Here is an 18,052-nt window from a genome sequence, read left to right as displayed (position 1 = left end):
ACTATTTTCCTAGATGAATGAAGGCTAAATCATTTTGCTCCTATAAAATTACTTTAATCTGGTGAATCTTGACACTTTCACATTTTCAGGTCTTACTAACTTTATGTCTCAGGCAACACAAAAGACATTAAAAATGAATCTTTGGCTGTCTTAGGAGATGGCCCTCTTGCTACCTCTAACTCCTACTGTACATACTCAACAATAAGTAGAGACCCCAGAAGATGTGATCACCTATCTACACCAGAAACCTTTAAAACTAAATTCTGGAGGCTATCTGAGTCTCCTCATCTATAAAACAATGATGTTAATCCTCTTGTCCTTCAGAAGAGTGAATCAAGTTGTTTAATGTCTATAATTGCGTTCTGGAAATTATTCATGACTATAATAAAATACAAACACTGCTAAATTAGAAAAGAATGTATCCTAGAGGAAAAAAAGGACATTTTAATTAAATTTTACTTTGCAATCTATTACAGTGAACAAACCACATAACAAGTGTATCTATAAAGTAATCCAATTAATTTTTCTATGAAGCTTTATGGAATCAGTTTAATTACTTGATAATCATACCTGCTCAACTCCGTAGCAACAACCTAGATGAAACAAATGTAGCTTTGCTTCTGGGTGTCTCTTAAATAATATTAATTTAATTCAAAGTTTAATGAAATTATTACCTTCCATGAAATCATACAGCAACTCAGAGAAGTCTTGATGACTGATGAAATCGCTGCTCATACATTTCTTGCAAAATATATTTGGAAGACAAAGACCTTCAGTTGCTTTTTACTGAAAGATAATGAGCGACGTTTATTTTATTTTATTTTTTTTAAGATTTTATTTATTTATTTGACAGACAGAGATCACAAGCAGGCAGAGAGGCAGGCAGGGAGAGAGGGAAGCAGGCTCCCTGCTGAGCAGAGAGCCCGATGCGGGGCTGGATCCTAGAACCCTGGATCATGACCTGAGCCGAAGGCAGAGGCTTTAACCCACTGAGCCACCCAGGTGCCCCAGCAACGTTTATTTTAGAAACACAGTCTGAAAACTTCCTCCAGTTATTTCTCACCTCTTGAGAATTTTCTTAGCGCCTAGGAAAGTCCTCAACTCCTCTAAACATAAGGTGGTAACACATAATATTTTTACATAAAACCTAGCAGCAGCCTCTGGGTTCCCCATTTTTTATTTGTCATTGGTCAAACACAGATCACTTGCCTTTTATGTCACGATGATTTCCCCATTAAGTCAGGCATATCCCATTACATTATGCATATATTCCCACCCATATGTGTGGACTTCTCTTGACTCCTAGGTTCAGTGCAACAGCTGTCAATCTTTTGGGGCTGGGAGATGCTTTGATGTTGAAAATTTCTCCACTGTTTTTCTAGCTCTCACGACTTCCAGAATGAGTAGCTTCCTTTGGGTTCCTGGTTGTTTTTTTTTTTTTTTTAAGATTTTATTTATTTATTTGACAGACAGAGATCACAAGTAGGCAGAGAGGCAGGCAGAGAGAGAGAGAGGGAAGCAGGCTTCCTGCGGAGCAGGGAGCCCGATGCGGGGCTTGATCCCAGGACCCTGAGATCATGACCCAAGCCGAAGGCAGCAGCCCAAACCACTGAGCCACCCAGGTGCCCCTGGGTTCCTGGTTTTGACCATCCTGAGTGTATGTTGCAGAGGGCAAGACGCTCATTTTAAAGAAACCTGGCATTGTCCCCCACAAAGCTGCTTTCTGCCTGGACTGACCTCCCAAACCTCTCCACTCCCTACCCTGACAAGTAAGGGTCAGCTTCACACTGAACCCAAGAGGTGGGTGATTGGGTCTGGATATTAGCAAAACAAGGGCAGACGGGCACCCATGGATCACTGCTTTTAAAGACATGTTGAAATCATTTGTCTCTCTGCCTTGACACTCTCCAAGCTACATGTGGTTCTAATTTTCAACTCGTGGCAGAAACCATAAGCCAAGAAAGCAAATAAGTGTTTCCATAAACTGTAGAAAAGAAACAGTCTCCGGCTACCTAACTGTGAAATGCCCAACTTGGGACTTCCATTAACTTTTGACCTTTCTTGGAAACCCATAGGGAGAGGTTTCAGTTTTTCTAAGTTGGCTCTTTAAGACTGGAATACTTTCTTAGCAGCCGTATTAAGGTACAATTCTTCAATATACCAAAGTGGACTGGCTTTCAGACCCCTCCCAAATATGTTGTAGAGGCACATGTGAATGGAATTCTAAGGTTTCTGTGTTCTGCTGCTTTGGTTTCCCATCATTATCAAGATAGGTCAAATCTAAGAGACCACATCTATCCATACTATTTATTCTAGAAACTTGTGCATCAGCTGAGGACAGCAAAATGTTCCAACACTGTCCAAATTAATACTCCCCCGAAGTTATAAAATGTCTCTAGTACTGATTTCTTCTAGCAATTAGTCATTCAGCAGTTGATCAATCCTCCTGCTGTGGCATAGTTAGGACATCTCTTATAATGTCAAAGAGCTTGCTCCATTCCCTGATTGCTGATCCTTACCTTTGTTTCCTGAACTCTTTCTTCAAAGATGCCTCAGGGACACCAAAAAACTCCCATTTTAACATTTAGCATGATGGTCTTCCTTTATTTCTTTGTGGCAGGCAGGGCACAATGACTCACACATTTTGTTAGCCATTATGGGTCAAAACTGTCTCCCAGCAGGATTCCTGGGTGGATCAGTCCATTGTGCAGCCGACTCTTGATTTCAGCTCTGGTCATGATCTCTGGGTCCTAGGATTGAGCCCGAGTAGAATCGAGTGGGGCTCCTTGCTCAGCAGGGAGTCCCTGCTGCAGGATTTTCTCTCTCCCCCCACCTCTTCCCCTTCTAAGAAATAAATAAATCTTAAACAAAACAAAACCTGTCTTCCAGGACACAAACAAAATTACAGAAAAATAGGTCACAGAGAACTAAACAACAAACTGCAGAACTCCACTGAAGCAGCAGCTCCATGTTCCCACCGGGTCCAGGCCACCATTACCTCACTTGGATTATTTCAAGAGACTTGTAAGTCATCTTTCTGCATATACTTTCCCCCACTGGTTATTCTCCCAAAGCAGCCAGAGTGTTCCTTTAAAGATGTTAGTCAGGTCATGTCACTCCTGGGCTCAAAATTCTCCAATGAATTCACTTTCACTAAGAGAAAAATATGAAATTGGCTTCACTTTCTTTAGGTCTGTGTTCAAATGTCGACTTAATCATGAATCCTTTTCCAACCACCCCACATAAAATACCGACTTTCCCATCCCCACCTCTGTACCACTCCGAACACTGTCCAAATTAACACTGTCCACTCTGAATTCCCCTTCTCCTGCTCTTTTCCCCATCCATAGCACCTAGCCTATTGTCACCTACTATATATTTGCTGATATGATATGTGGTAGATTATAGTTTCCAAGATGGCAACAAGATTTCCTATGCCACAGACTCTTCTTACCATGTGGTATTTCTACTACTTCCTTCGAGAGATGTTTCCCACTGGCCTTCAATCGAGGGCAGCCTGCAAATGTGGTGGAAATGATGCTTTGTGACCTCTGAGGCTAGGTCACAAAAAGCCATACAATTTCTGCCTGGTCCTCTTGAGGCACTCAATCTTGGAATTCAGCTACTATGATATGAGGAAGCCCAGGCCACATGGAGAGGCCAACAGTCAGCTGTTCTGGCCAACAGCCATCACCAACTTCCAGATATCTGAGGAAGCTTTTGAGATGATTTCAGTCCCAGCTACTGTATGAGACTCCAAGTGAAAACTGCTTGGCTTAGCTTAATTGCCTCCCAGAATCATGAAAGACAACAATAAAATTGTTGTAGTTCTAAGCCACCAAGTTTTGGGGTCATTTGTTATTCAATGATAGATATTGGAACAATTTGTCTATGTATATATTGTATATCTCCCCCCACTAGAGTACAAGTTTCATGAAATCAGGAACTTTGTTTGCTTGCTTTGTTGCTGTACTCCCAACACCTAGACCAGTGCTTGCATATAGCAAAGTACTCAATAAATGTAGTGAAGAAGTGAATGGATACATGACACATTTTCAGCATGATACACTAATGGTTATTGGTCAACAGTGTGCCATACAGTCCGCTGGACTAGACCTCACTGGCAGAGAGGATGAGCTAGAATTTTCAGTATGGCCAAATACATTTCAACAAGAATATTTCAGAGGCAAATAATATTATATTGAATTATAATTACTGCAGGAAAGCATAAGATAGGATTTGAGCTTCATGTAGAATTTTTCTTCCGGTGATTGATTCCATAATCCCATCATGGACTTTTCCAGATCAGGTCTGGAAAGGCTTCAGAAGCACTTTCAGAAGGATTAGTGATTTTTTTTTCCCCAATCCAAATAATAAAGATCTTGCTAAAAATGAGAAGCTGAAATAATTCACATGTTCTTGGTATGAAATGAGACGAAGTGGAATGAAAATGGGTGGCATCATGTACACACACCTGCATGGGTGCACAATTTGTAATGCCTACTTCCATGGCCTATTTTCGGTCTGGTGGTTTAAATGGAATGTACATACATAAAAAAATGAATAAATATGGTTCTGAATCTCCCCAGACTTGCATTAAGTACTTCAATTTACATTTGGTTTGGAGCAAGTATTTGTGTTTGCTTGGAGAGCAACAATATACTCACATATCCAAGGAAAATATTACAATATTATCAACTCTAGAAGTAAAAAAGGACAAAATTTCTTAGCTACCTGGAAGTTACTTTTTGTTTGGGGAAGAATTACAGGAGGATGGTCTTGACTGGACCCATTGGTTTCTTTGGGCCAATCCATCTCAGCCTCGATTGGACCAAAAAGCACAGATGTGGAATCTACGTTTTCTTAGAATGGAGGATCTCTGCTGACTCTATTGAAAATGGCTTCAAAGTAGTTTCCATACATGAATCACTTTGATAAACAATATAGCGATCTTTTTCCAGAATCCAGAAGCCCTCAGAATAAAAATGGATTTTAAAAGTTCTTTACTTAAGGCTAATGCCATAAGGCTACTTGGCTGAACGCCTCCTGAGGAAGAGTGTGTGCCATTTTGCTGCCTTTGTTCTAAGGACAGTTGTTGGTGCCATTGGGCCTCACCATCTGGCCTGAGGTATGAGGTTCCCCTCTTGGTTAGGTTCAAGCCTTGGCTGGAAAGTGAGGAGATTCCCAAAATTTACTTGGAAAGTCGAGGCAAGTGATTTGGGCAATCTTTTCTTTGGAAATGCCATTTTTCTCACCAAAACTTATATGTTGCTTCTGAGGCTAATTATTCTTTATTTCATTTAAAGAAAAAAAAAAATGTTTTTATTTATTTATTTATTTGCAGGCCCAGACAAACTTGACTAGAAAAGAAGCCCAGGCAGGAGTTAGGCTGAGCCCATGACGTGCCACAAGCTCCAACCAATTGAAAGGCCACGAGAGGGGGAGGGCGGAAGTGACGAGACGTATCCCTCCGCGGGGCGAGAGGGTCGGTGGGGGGAGTCGGCGTTTCTCTCCCCCGCGCCAGCTCCCGTACACGGAGCCGCATTCCTTGGCCCCCCCACCCCCTCCCTCGGGGCCCCCCCGCCCCCCTCGGGAAAAAAAATCCACCCCAAATCACTCGAACCCGAGGGAGGTTTCTTTCACCCTCGGGGAGACGAGCTCTCAACGGTTCCCTCTCAGCCGTCTCCCCCAAGCCCCCGTCCCCTCCCCTGCTCCCACCCCCTTCTCCCGGCGCCGGGTGCAAGGTCCCTTTAAGGCGACGGCGCCTTCCTCGGGTCAGACTACCGGCGGCGACGACCACGGGAGGTGAGTGAGCGAGCGGGACTTCTCTCTCCCCACCCCCTTCTCCCGAGGGTTCCGTTATCTTTTCGCTAGGCGAGGCGCTCCGAGGCGAGACAATGAGAGGGGGATGGGGCGGGTGCGCGAGGGGTGGGGGCGGGGGCCCAGTGGCGCGCGCCCCCGCCCCCCCGCAAGTGGCGGTGCGGCTCGCGGTGGCGGCGGGCGTGGGGCGCGGCGCGCGAGCGCGAGTGTGAGTGCGTGCGCCCCGGGAGCCGCGGTAGCCGCGCGGCGGGTCGGGCCGAACAGCCCCTACTTGCCTGCCGGCCGCCCGCCCCCGCCCCCCGGCGTCCGCCGCGGCGCGCGCGCGCGCGCACTCGCGCCCCACGGCCCCGCACACACCCGACGTCCACACGCACGCCCGGCGCGAGGCGTCTCGAAGGAGTGGGCGGGCGCGGGCGCAGGCGGCGGCCCGCGAGGAAGGGGGCGGGGGCGCGGGCGGCTGTGAGACTGCAGGGCGCGACGGGAGGGGCGGGCGAGGGGGCGAGGCCGCGGCGAGGTGACGTCCCGGGGTGGGGGGTAGTGCTCGGTTCTCCCGCCGCGCCCCCGCCGGCGAAGGAGTGGGGCGGCCTTTTTGAGCGCGAGGAGGAAAATGAGTGATCGCTGTGCCGCTCTCTTGTGTTATGTAATCTCAGCTCGGTCCAGTAGTACATCTTAAGTCTTAGTGCACTGCGGTTAGTTTACAAAGTCTTCTTCCTTGGTCCTAAAATTTCTTTGGGTTGGCGCCGTGATTTATAAGATGGGATGAGGCATAAAAATCTTTTATTTTCTGATGATTATATCCTGCCGCGGTGGGCGCCATGTTTATCCAAGGGACTATTTTTTCTAGATTCTCAGCACCTACTGGAAAGGAGTGGTTTCGTTGATCCACCTGCTTTCCTTCCTTTCTGCGAGTTGCCCTGATTTCCTCTCCCATCAGACGCGGAGTTATTAACAGGACATAACTGGACGTATCTCTGCTCACTTTTTTTGGACGTTCTCAGCTCAGAAAAAGGTAGAGCTGAGAAGAGTCATGGAAGTCAATTAACCCAGTCTCGTTTTCGAAATGGAAATTGGGAAAGAGTTCTACCATCTCAGAACAACTGCCTTTTTGTTGCAGATTGTAAACTAGTCTGCAACACTCTTTTTTAGACACCTCCCACCGCAGCTCAAAACCCCAGAGAAATGGTTTTACTTTCAAAGGATTTTCCCTTCTAGAGGGAGGGGAAATGGCAGGGGCAGACAGGGCTGCTTCCTGAAGAACGACGTTGAATTTCCAGACCCTGAGCTGCTCTTGGGACTGGGAGTTGGACTCTGAATTCGAACTAGTTCGCACAATCTTTAACTTTGGGATACTTACAAAGTTCCTTGGAGATTGCTGAAAGAGCTCCTTTGGGAGCTCATCCCCAAGTCTCTTTGGGAGACTCTTAGGGAGTGCCATCTTTTTTACATTTTTAACTTGCAGCCCTTTGGCTGAGGTAACCACCCCATTGAGAATTGGTTTAGTGTGAAAGTGCTCAGTATATAATATTAAAACAATTAAATGACAATTTACGTCCTTGATTTCCTTCCCCGTAAAGTACCGTTATAACCGTCATGATGGTGGTGTATCTCAAACTAAACAGATGGAGATTCTTGGGATGAACAGGATTTTGTTTGTTTCCACCCCCACCTAGATTTTGGTGGTATAATCTAGGAAAGCAAGGTTTTGTTTTGTTGTTTGTTTTAGATTTATTTAGAAAACAAACAAGAGAGAGCACAGTTAAGGGGTGCAGGGGCAGAGGGGGAGAGAGAAGCAAGATTCTGCCCTGTGCAGGGAGCCGGGTGTTGGTCTGGGTTGCAGGGCCCTGAGATCATAACCTGAGCTGAAGGCAGGTGCTTAACCAACTGAGCCACCCAGGCCCCCAGGGAAAGCAGTTCTTAAAGTGTGACCCACTGATCTCTGGGGATTCTTCATACCCTTTCAGGGGAGCTGAGAGGTCATAACTATTTTCAGAATAGAAAACGCTAAGATGCTATTTATCTTTTTTCCAGTGACATTTGCACTGATGGTTCACAAGCAAAGCTGGGTAAAAGTACTGGTGGCGCCTTAGCACACTATGTGAGAATGCCTTTGATGAACCAGTAAAAATGATTTTTACTAAAGCTCAACTCTTCAGTAGTTTTTTTTTTTTTAAGAATGTGAATGGGAAGGATGCATAAAGCACTTACGCTGCGTAAGAAGGTATGATCTTTCTCACTTGTGAGATTGAGTTACGAGCTGCTTATTTGATGGAACAGCATTTTTACTTGGAAGAACGAATGACAAACTACAGTTTTTCTCACTTTAATGTTTGGCACATACTTTCTTGATAGTGAGGTGAGCCTGTCATTTTGAGGAAAGCAAATGACAGTATTTGTTGTTAAAGACAAAAATTTGTGAGTGAAAATTAGAATTTGTTAAAAGTTGACATCTCAGGTTTGATGGCTTTCCCAGTCCTTTTAAGCCTTTTCTTAAAATATCAGTGTTAATGACTGTGATTTTTAAATCTTTTTATATTATATTTATATTTATGGTGAAATATGTCAGCATTTGAAGGATGAGCATCTCAGTAAATATTTCCTAAGTGATCAATATCTGATGTTTCAAAATCATCATGAGTCAATGATCCTTTCAGGATGCAAGGTATACCAGTGTATTTTATTTTACTTTACTTTATTATTATTATTTTAAGATTTTATTTATTTGTCAGAGATGGGGGAGAGCGCTATCCCAAGCAGGCTCCCTGCGGGACTCCATCTCAAGACTCTGGGATCAGTTCTCACCTGAAGGCAGATGCTTAACTGACTGAGCCACCCAGGCATTCCTACACCAGTGGATTTTAATATGTGACAAAGTAGGAAAAGTTGATTGATAGGGATTTAGATTCCAAGATGCAACTATTCTTTTTTTTTTTTTTTTTTAAGATTTTATTTAGAGAGAGAGAGGATGAGAGAGAGCATGAGAAGGGGAAGGGTCAGAGGGAGAGGCAGACTCCCTGCCTAGCAGGCAGACAGATATGGGACTCAATCCCGGGATTCCAGGAGCATGACCTGATCCGAAGGCAGTCGCTTAACCAACTGAGCCACCCAGGCGCCCCGAGATGCAGCTATTCTTAAAGAAACTACCATCTGTTGAGTTCTAGTATTGTGTCAATGTAGGCAACTACCTGAAAAGGTTTTTATACATTTCTCTTTTCCTGCTATCTGTGAGGCCACGTAGTCCATATACTTAACCAAAGCAATATAGAGCAACAGACAGAATGCATTAAGCAGCTATGAGAACCACACTGTCTTCTATTAAGCTAGACCTTAAAGATTGGGAAAATATAAAACAATGTTACTCTCTAATTATTTGGGGGAAAATAGCTTTTAATTGAAAATGTTATTTATGTTAACTGATGGTTTGTTGTTAATTGCATTGTTAAGTACTTAATTATTTTGTTGTAATGCCTCATGGTAAATATCAAAAGGTATAATCCACATAAATAAAAACTTCTTTACGGTCCTCCATAATTTTAAGACTGTAAAGGGGTCTCAAGACCAAAAAAATGTGAGAATGACCTGGTGTGTCTTATGCTTCTGCTTTTGAGATCATCCAGATCTGCCTCCATTTAGGAACTGGAGAATTTACAAATGTTCGTTGGAGTTAATAAAAAGAAGCAATGGCTTGGGGAAGAATTCTAGAGGAAAAGGTTGATTTGAATCCTGGCCTGCATTATAGTTATCTACTAACCATAACTTTGGGCAAGTTACTTAATCTCTCTAAACCTCCTTTTAAATCTCATCTGTAAAATGAAGTACTTAGTTCTTCAATTAATGTCTGGGGATATCACCGTAAAATAAAATACATTCCAGGTGATGTTTCCATCTTTGTTCTACATTTGTGTTTTTTTGTTGAGGGTGGAGATTTCTGATTTAAATTACAAACCTAGAGCTGGTTGGTGCCTTTGTCAAATCTGTTCAAAATTTTATAGATTCTTTGGCATTTCTGGTTTGTGATATTAAAGCCGTATCCACAAAAACATTTTTACATGTAACTCGGGGAGAGAAAAGGTAAGTGTTACTAACATATTACTGGTATTTAACAAAGTTAAATGAAATTGAGGGAGTAGAAATGAGGTTTAGGTATCATAACAACTGTCAGTGAGGAAGAGCTTTTCTTGGGAATGGGACTTCTGAATATTTAGCCCTTTAAAAATAGGGAACTTACTGCTTTAATTGTTTTAGTAAAGAGCATGTAACTTACATCCAGCTTATTCTCGATAGATTTGCTGTCTGCTAAATTAAAAATATTTTTTGTTTGGGAGTATTAGATTATTAACATGTTGTGAATATTATATGTGAAATTCTACAACTGTTAGATTCTGTAAGAGACAAAATAGGTCATGCAAAAGACTGGATAAATAAAAGCTTCTTAAAGATATAATAATTAGTTTTATAGCCACGTTAAGTATTAAGTAGTCAGTCCTATAGGTTTTCTAAAATTAATCTTTTTCAAAGCCAAAAACTGAGTTAACTTGAAAACAAATGCCAGTTGTTTTGAGGATTATTTTTTTTTCTCACTTGGTATAGGAGAAAGTGTATTCGGGGGGCCTGGGTGGCCCAGTGGGTTAAAGCCTCTACCTTCAGCTCAGGTCATGATCCCAGGATCCTGGGATCGAGCCCTGCATTAGGCTCTCTGTTCAGCAGGAAGCCTGCTGCGCCCCCTCCTCTCTGCCTGCCTCTGTGCCTACTAGTGATCTCTGTCTGTCAAATAAATAAAATCTTAAAAAAAGAGAAAGACAGTGTATTCTTAAATGTTTTGTTTGTTTTTTAAAACATTTTTCCTGTTCTTTTTATCTTAGTTTATGGGCGGGTATGTACCAGTAGTGAATTGAAAATGTTAAATTCTGAATTCTTCATTCCTGGTATTTACATCTATGAAAGAACCAGACAAATAAAAGGAGTTGAAAGCTTCAAGAGCCAAATCTGTCTGGAGAGTTTTGGTAGAAAACATGTTTTCCTAATATTATTTGAGATGAGGGTAGATAACCTCAAAAGTAGACTGACAGGTGTATCTGCTGGATTCTTTTTGTTGTTTTTAAATAACAGGTTGTTTGTAAAGATTCTTTGTATCTTGTTTTTCAATTATGTAGACTACTAATTAGGGCTTGAGTATAGACTACCATATTTGTCAGCACTTAAGATATAATTAATTAATTTCTCTCTAGAAAGATGTATCTGGTATACCCATATTGTGGATGGAAAGATGAATGCCAGAGATTTACAACGCTATGGGAATTGCTGATAGTCCTGTGTGAGCCTCAGTGTTGAGTAAAGCCTACTGAGTACACAAAAATTATGTTGTCAATATAATTACTGTTATAAAATACAGAAATTAGATAGGTTACCAAGATGTCAGATAATGGGTTGGATTAATGGAAGATGGCAAAGTTCATCTCCTCTTAGAGTACCTCCTTGGTAGCCTACATAATCCACCTTAGATTCATGTCTTTTTTCTAACATTATTTAATTATCATAGACATTTTAAGAAGTGTGTATATACAATCTATATGAAAATTGCTCCTAGAAATAAGAACATGTTAACAGAAAATTGAGTCAACAAGGCTACCAGTTTTAGTAAATGGCAAAAAGATAGTGGCAGAATAGGGTAGCACAAAAATATCACAAACAAAATATGAATAGGTAGTTTTTACCCCCAGCTTTTTTCTTTTTTAAAATTTCAGCTTTATTGAGGTGTAATTGACAAATAAAATGTTAGAGATTTAAAGTGTACATTATGGTGATTTCATGTACATTGTGAGAGGATTCTCTCCATCTAGTTAATGAACACATTCATTATCTCATTTATTTTTTGTGTGAGAAATTTAAGTTCTACTTTCAGCAAATTTCAATTATATGATACTGTGTTATTAGTTATAGTCACCATGTTTTACGTTAGATCCTCAGATCTTACTCATCTGATCTCCCAACTTTTTATTAAGAAAATTTCATCCATAGGGGGCACCAAGGTGGCACAGTTGGTTAAGCATCTACCTTCAGCTCAGGTCATAATCCCAGGGTCCTGGAATCGAGTCCTGCATTGGACTCCCTGCTCAGGGGAGAGCCTGCTTCTCCCTTTCCCTCTCTGCCCCCCTCCCCACCCTACTTGTGCTCTCTTTCTGAAATAAATAAGTGAAATCTGTAAAAACAAACAAACAAAAAAACCAACAACAGCAAAACCTCATGCACGTAAAAGTGAAAGAATACAGTACAAGTATGGGCAGCGAACCCATTACCCAGACATGACTTTTTTTTTAAACGTACTAATGTCTATAAAGAAAGTACCAAAATGTGCATGTTTGCTGAAACACTTGAAAGTGAGTCATGACACTTCCAGTAAATATTTCATGCATTTGCTAAGAATAAATACATCCTCCTGCATAACTCTGATGTAACTGTTCTAAGGAAATTTAAAAGTTATTCCTAGGTGGTGGGGGAAAATAGGTGAAATAAAGGGATTAAGAGTACACTTATCTTGATGAGCACTGGGTAATAAGTAGGATTGTTGAATCACTTATGATGTACACTTGAAACTAACGGTACATTAACTATAGTGGACTTGAGATTTAAGAAAGAAAAAATTTAAAAATTAAAATAATAAAAAGTAATTCCCAAGTATCATCTAGTATCTAATCTGTATATTCAAATGTTCCATTTGTTCCCAGATTGTCATTTATAGTTTTTATATGAACCAAAATCCAATAAAGGTTCACATGTTGCATTTGTTATGGCTCTTTAGTTGTTGTTGTTTTTTTTTTTTTAATTCAGTTTGGTGTGTGTGTCACATTTTTAAAGAGAACGTGTTACTAGTTTTATAGAATGCTCTATATTCTGCATTTGTCTGATTATTTCTTTATAGCATGTCCCACCTTCTGGATTTACCTCTTTATTTCCTTATGGTGCTTTTTATTCCTATTTTGTTTTGTTTCCTACAAAATGCAAGTTAAATTTAAATGCTTCATTTAATTAAGGTTAAACATTTTGGTCGGTGGCTTGTTTGTTTACAGAAGAACAAGCCATACATGGTTGGTGACAGGCAGAGTTTGGATTATTGGCTGACTTTTTCTGTTTAAACTCAAATACTGTCAAAACCTTTGGTTTTTGACATATAGAGCTACCTCTGTAACTTAAAGTTCAAACATAACAATAAGACTTTGAGAAAACACAGAAATAGATTTGCTTCATGTCATTTTGTTCACTGCCCTCTGAGAAAATGATTTGGAAGTTGGACAGGCAAGAAGGGTTGATATATTTAGCAGACACAGCCTATAGAGGAATTCCTGTAAAGGGGTCAACCAGAAAGTTTAGGGTGCCTGTGTGTCTCAGTCATTTGAGCGTCCGACTCCTGGTTTTGGCTCAGGTCATGATCTCAGGGTCCTGGGATCCAGTCCTGCATGGGGCTCCATGCTAAGCAAGGAGTCTGCTTGAGATATTCTCTCCCCCACCCCCAAGTAAATAAATAAACTTTTAAAGTAAAAACCCAGAAATTTTAGAAATGGAGATTAAATCAAAAGACTTTGGGAAATTATTTTCACAAAAATTATTCACTAGTCAGTACTAACGTACCAACAGTTACAAGCAATACTGATTAAAAGATCGACATCATGATGCTCCTGTTTTATGAGGAGAAATTAGGTACTTGGGCAAAAAAAAGAATGGCACAGAAGTTGTTAGGTAAATACAAAGAGAAAATCAAGTTTCACAGGTAGATGATTATAAGGTGAAACAAACCAAATGCATTGGAGCTTTATAAAAATTAAATGTTTTTATTTTGTGAGATACAACCATCTGAATGGTTCATCGGAAACTTGTTCATTTTCTGTTTTTGCAAAGATAGATATTGTAAAAAGAAATGATAAGGGCGCCTGGGTGGCTCAGTCTATTAAATGTGTGCCTTCGGCTCAGGTCCTGATATCAGAGTCCTGGGATCAAGCCCCATGTGGGGCTCTGTGCTCAGAGGGGGGCCTGCTTCTTCCTCACCCTCTGCTCCTCCCCCTGTGCTTGCTCTTTCTTAAATAAATAAAAAGAAGGTAGTTTTTGATGCATAGGATGTGGAATGAAAATTTTCCCCTTCAGAGCATGGATTCCTTTTGATCAAGGTTTCTCAGTCTTGGCACTATTGACGTTTTAGAGCAGATTAAGTCCCTGGATGACGTATACATCATAGGATGTTTAATAGCACCCTTGGCCATGCCAGTAGCACCACTCCCCAATCCCACCCATAGTTATGACTACCAAAAATTTCTCCAGACATTGCCAAATGTCTTCTCAGGGGCAAATTCCCATTTTTGAGTATCATTGAGTTAGATAAAAACCACTGGCATGGGTGAAGATTTCTTAGTAATGTCCTCTGTGATATGCTTTCCCTTTATGTAATCCATACACAGTTCTTGAACCCAAATATCTTCTGCAGATAGGCTGCACAGCTTGGGCTGTGCCTGGTATGTGTTGGAGAACAGCGGGATATGATGGAATTTTTTTTAAGTCTACTGGAAATTTTATTAAAGGGAGAAATGAGCTCTTCATTTAGAAATCAAAGGTATAGGCTTTTTGCTTTATCTAACACCCTTCCAACCCAGTTTCCTTGGAAAGGAACTTTATTAGCTATATATGCTTATATGCTGTAGATAGTTTTTGTTAGGAATAGTTGAGATTGATATTTGTTTGATATCTTTATCTTGGTCTTCAAGAAAAGATTGTCTTTCAAAACATAGTGACTTGCTAAAGAGCTTGATTAAACTAAATGCATCATCTTTGTTAACCTTTGTCCTTAAATTTTTTAAAAATAATTTTTTATTAAAGATTTTTTAAAAATTAAAGATATTATCTATCACAGCAAGGATTTTATCAGACACTACTGAGTGTTGTGTCAGAAGGACTTAGGAGCCAACTGAAGAAGTTCCAATGGCCAAAATAGGACGTTTTTGAATATCAGTAAAATACTGCATTGGATCAAACACATAAATTATGTTTAAAATATAAGGGCGCCTTCATGGCTCAGTTGGTTAAGTGTTGGACTCGTTTTTTGTTGTTGTTGTTGTTTTTTAAGATTTTATTTATTCATTTGACACAGAGATCACAAGTAGGTAGAGAGGCAGGCAGAGAGAGAGGAGGAAGCAGGCTCCCCGCTGTACAGAGAGCCCAATATGGGGCTCAATCCCAGGACCCTATAAACATGACCTGAGCTGAAGGCAGAGGCTTAACCCACTGAGCCACCCAGGCACCCCAAGTGTTGGACTCTTGATTTTGTTTGGCTCAGGTCGTGATCTCAGGGTTGTGAGATTGAAGCCTTAGAATTCTCTCTCCCCCTCTCTGTCTGTCCCTGGCACTCCCTTTCTTAAAGTAAAGTGATAAGATATGATATAATATGAGGGTGCCTGGGTGGCTTGATCGTTAAGCATCTGCCTTCGGCTCCTGTCATGATCCCAGAGTCCTGGGCTCAAGCCGTGCATCGGGCTCCCTGCTCAGCGGGGAACCCTGCTTTTCCCTCTCCCACTCCCCTGATTGTGTTCCCTCTCTTGCTGTCTTTCTGTCTGTCAAATAAATAAATAAAATCCTAAAAAAAATAAATTATGATATAATGATAGTTTAACAACAAGTTTATTGGTCACTTTGGTGAAATGCTATTGAATTACTTGAAAACTGGTAAAGGGAAAGAAGCAAGCAGGATAGAAGGAATACCCACCACTGGGTAACCAAATAGATACATTTTGCCTTTTTGTTCTTTTAATTTTTTTTTTTTTTTTTAAGTAAGTTGTGCATCCATCATGGGGCATACTCCAATGACTGAGCCAGTCAGGTACCTCTGCTTTTTGCCTTTTGTTTTGTTTTGTTTGGGTTTAAGATTTATTTATTTTATCTTTAGAGAGATAGTATGGGGTAGAGGGAAATTGAAAGAAACTCTCAAGCAGATTCCCCCCGCTGAGTGCAGAGTAAGCATGGGGCTGGATCTCATAACCCTGTGATCATGACCAGAGCTGAAATCAAGTCTCGACACTTAACCAACTGAGCTACCCAGGAGCCCCTGTTTTTTGTCCCAGTTAATAAATGAAGAAGGAATGATACAGAATTATTAGATCCAGCATTAAGCATGCCTACTGATGGAGGAAAGCCTCATCCTTATGAGTAATCTTAGGGTAAAAACGTTCAGCCTGTATCTAATCCTGCCACTAGGTCCAAACTGTCAATTTCAAGATATCCAGGGCACAGAGGCATGTAAATGCTATGGGTATGGGATCAGCAATATCCTGGTTGTAGAAATTATAAGAGGTAAACTGGTTCTTCAACAAGTAAATTGCAAGGGAGGGGGAAAAAAAGATGAAGGACGACCTAGAAATTAAAAGATACAGGAAACTACCCAAATAATCATGATATATATGGACCTTTTTTGGATCCTAATTTTTTTTTTTTTTTTTTTTTTTGGATCCTAATTTGAACAAACTTTAAGAAGTATGGTATTTGAGAGAATTTGAATTGAAAGTTGATATTAAGGGACTGTCAGTTTTTAGGCATTTAATGATACGTTTTTGTTATATGATCTTTTAAGTCTTTATCTTTTAGCGCTGCATACCAAAATATATATGAATATGATAGGGATTAGCTTCAAAGAAATATGAAGGAGGGAGGGCATAGATAAAACAAGGACAACTTTGAGTGGGTAATTTTTGAAGCTGGGTGATGGATACAATATTTATTTTTGTATTTAATTAGAATTTTTATCATTTTTTTAAAATAAAGATTTTATTTATTTATTTGAGATAGCGAGTTAGCTAGTGTGCTCAGGCATATGCAGAGGGAGAAAGGGAAAAGAAGACTCCCTGCTGAGCAAGGGTTAGGGTTAGGTCCCAAGGACCCCAGGATCATGACCTGAGCTTAAGGCAGCTGCTTAACAGACTGAGCCACCTACGCACTCCTATATCTCATTTTTAAAATAGCAGAAAAGAATCACAGCATTCTTGATTCAGAGACTCATAATTGGAATGTGATCAAAGTTTGCCACTTTTACTTGGTTATAGTATGATTCTCAAATTTGCTGCCCATCCCAAGTTTTCTTCTTGATGTGGCCCTGCATTACCTGTGTGCTAGCCTTTATTTTCTGAAATCGATTTTTTTACCTGGCAATTATTCAGAAGAAGTGAAAATACCCCTAAACTGAGTAAGAATTGAATTTCAACTTCTTTGTTAATGTGAGAAGTACTAAGTCTGAATGCACTTAACAGCAAAATAATAGAGAAGAGGCGGGGTGGGGGGAATCCAGGTTTTTGTTTTGTTTTACTCGTGAGAAATTAAGTTAAAGGTTTGGTGTGGAAAGAAGTGTTAAATGTGAGTAGAGTGATAGTTTGGGAAGATCCATATATTGTAGTACTGCGTATTTAGTAATTCCTGCCTTCTTTGATCAAAAATAGTTGAAAGGTGACTATATGCCATGTATCATTTGAAAGACCACAGAGAATGATGGTGTTTCTGTCATGAGCATCTTGGTAGAAATATGAAATAACAGCATTTCATCATATTAATGAAAGTTTCTTTTTGATAACTGGAAAACTACAAGAAAGGTGCTAAATTCGCATTTTCATTTTTCAAGTTTGTGAAGTATTTGAGTTGGTATCTCTATTGTGGTGTGGCCCATCTTTTCAACTGAACCTGAACTGTAGGTGCTAAAAGAGTGATCATCATGCTCAGAGATAAGAGTCTAGGCCATAATTGAGGACTGTTTGAAAAAAAAAAAAACAACAACTTGGTTTCAGTGTCTTTCAGAGGTGTTAGATACAAGTTTGTGAAACGTGCTGAGTTAGCAGATTTTTTTTTTTTTTTTTTTTCCTTTCTGGGTTGACAAGCCTTATTGGTTAATTCCATCTTATTTATTGTAAAGAACTTGGAAACTATTTTCTGAGTTGAATTTTTTTACCTGTCTTGAATCTTTTAATTTTTATTGGTTGTCTTAGCAGAGCATATATCTGGGGAGTTCTTTTTCTCACTCACTTGGTAGAAACTGGTTAGGTGACAGACACTTAGCCCTCTTTTCAGATTTACTCTTCCTGCTCTGTTTCTTAGAGTATCTTTTTCATGGGAGGACTTAACATAGTATGATTTTGTGACCACGTGGAAGAAACTTTTGATTATTCTTACTACAACTCATTGCATTACAAAATAAAACATGTATTCAAGTTTCTTT

General features: G+C 40.3%; 1 protein-coding gene across 6 annotated transcripts in view; it reads left to right on the top strand.

Annotated features, from left to right (window-relative positions):
- The first annotated feature begins 5,468 nt into the window (after positions 1-5,468).
- POGZ (pogo transposable element derived with ZNF domain) overlaps positions 5,469-18,052 on the top strand; it is a 50,169-nt gene continuing 37,585 nt past the window's right edge. For 5 of the 6 annotated variants that reach the window (XM_032301799.1, XM_032301798.1, XM_032301796.1 and 2 more), the window contains exon 1: positions 5,469-5,805. The gene's annotated coding sequence lies outside the window, so the exon portion shown is untranslated. Of the gene's footprint in view, positions 5,806-8,387; positions 8,480-18,052 lie in introns of those variants that run through there. The other variant, XM_032301795.1, reaches the window with a different exon arrangement.

The sequence above is a fragment of the Mustela erminea genome, chromosome 10, assembly GCF_009829155.1.
Source record: "Mustela erminea isolate mMusErm1 chromosome 10, mMusErm1.Pri, whole genome shotgun sequence".
NCBI classification, from domain to species: Eukaryota; Metazoa; Chordata; class Mammalia; order Carnivora; family Mustelidae; genus Mustela; species Mustela erminea.
The sequence above is the reverse complement of the archived record's forward strand: the minus strand, read 5'-3'. Positions and strand labels throughout refer to the sequence as shown.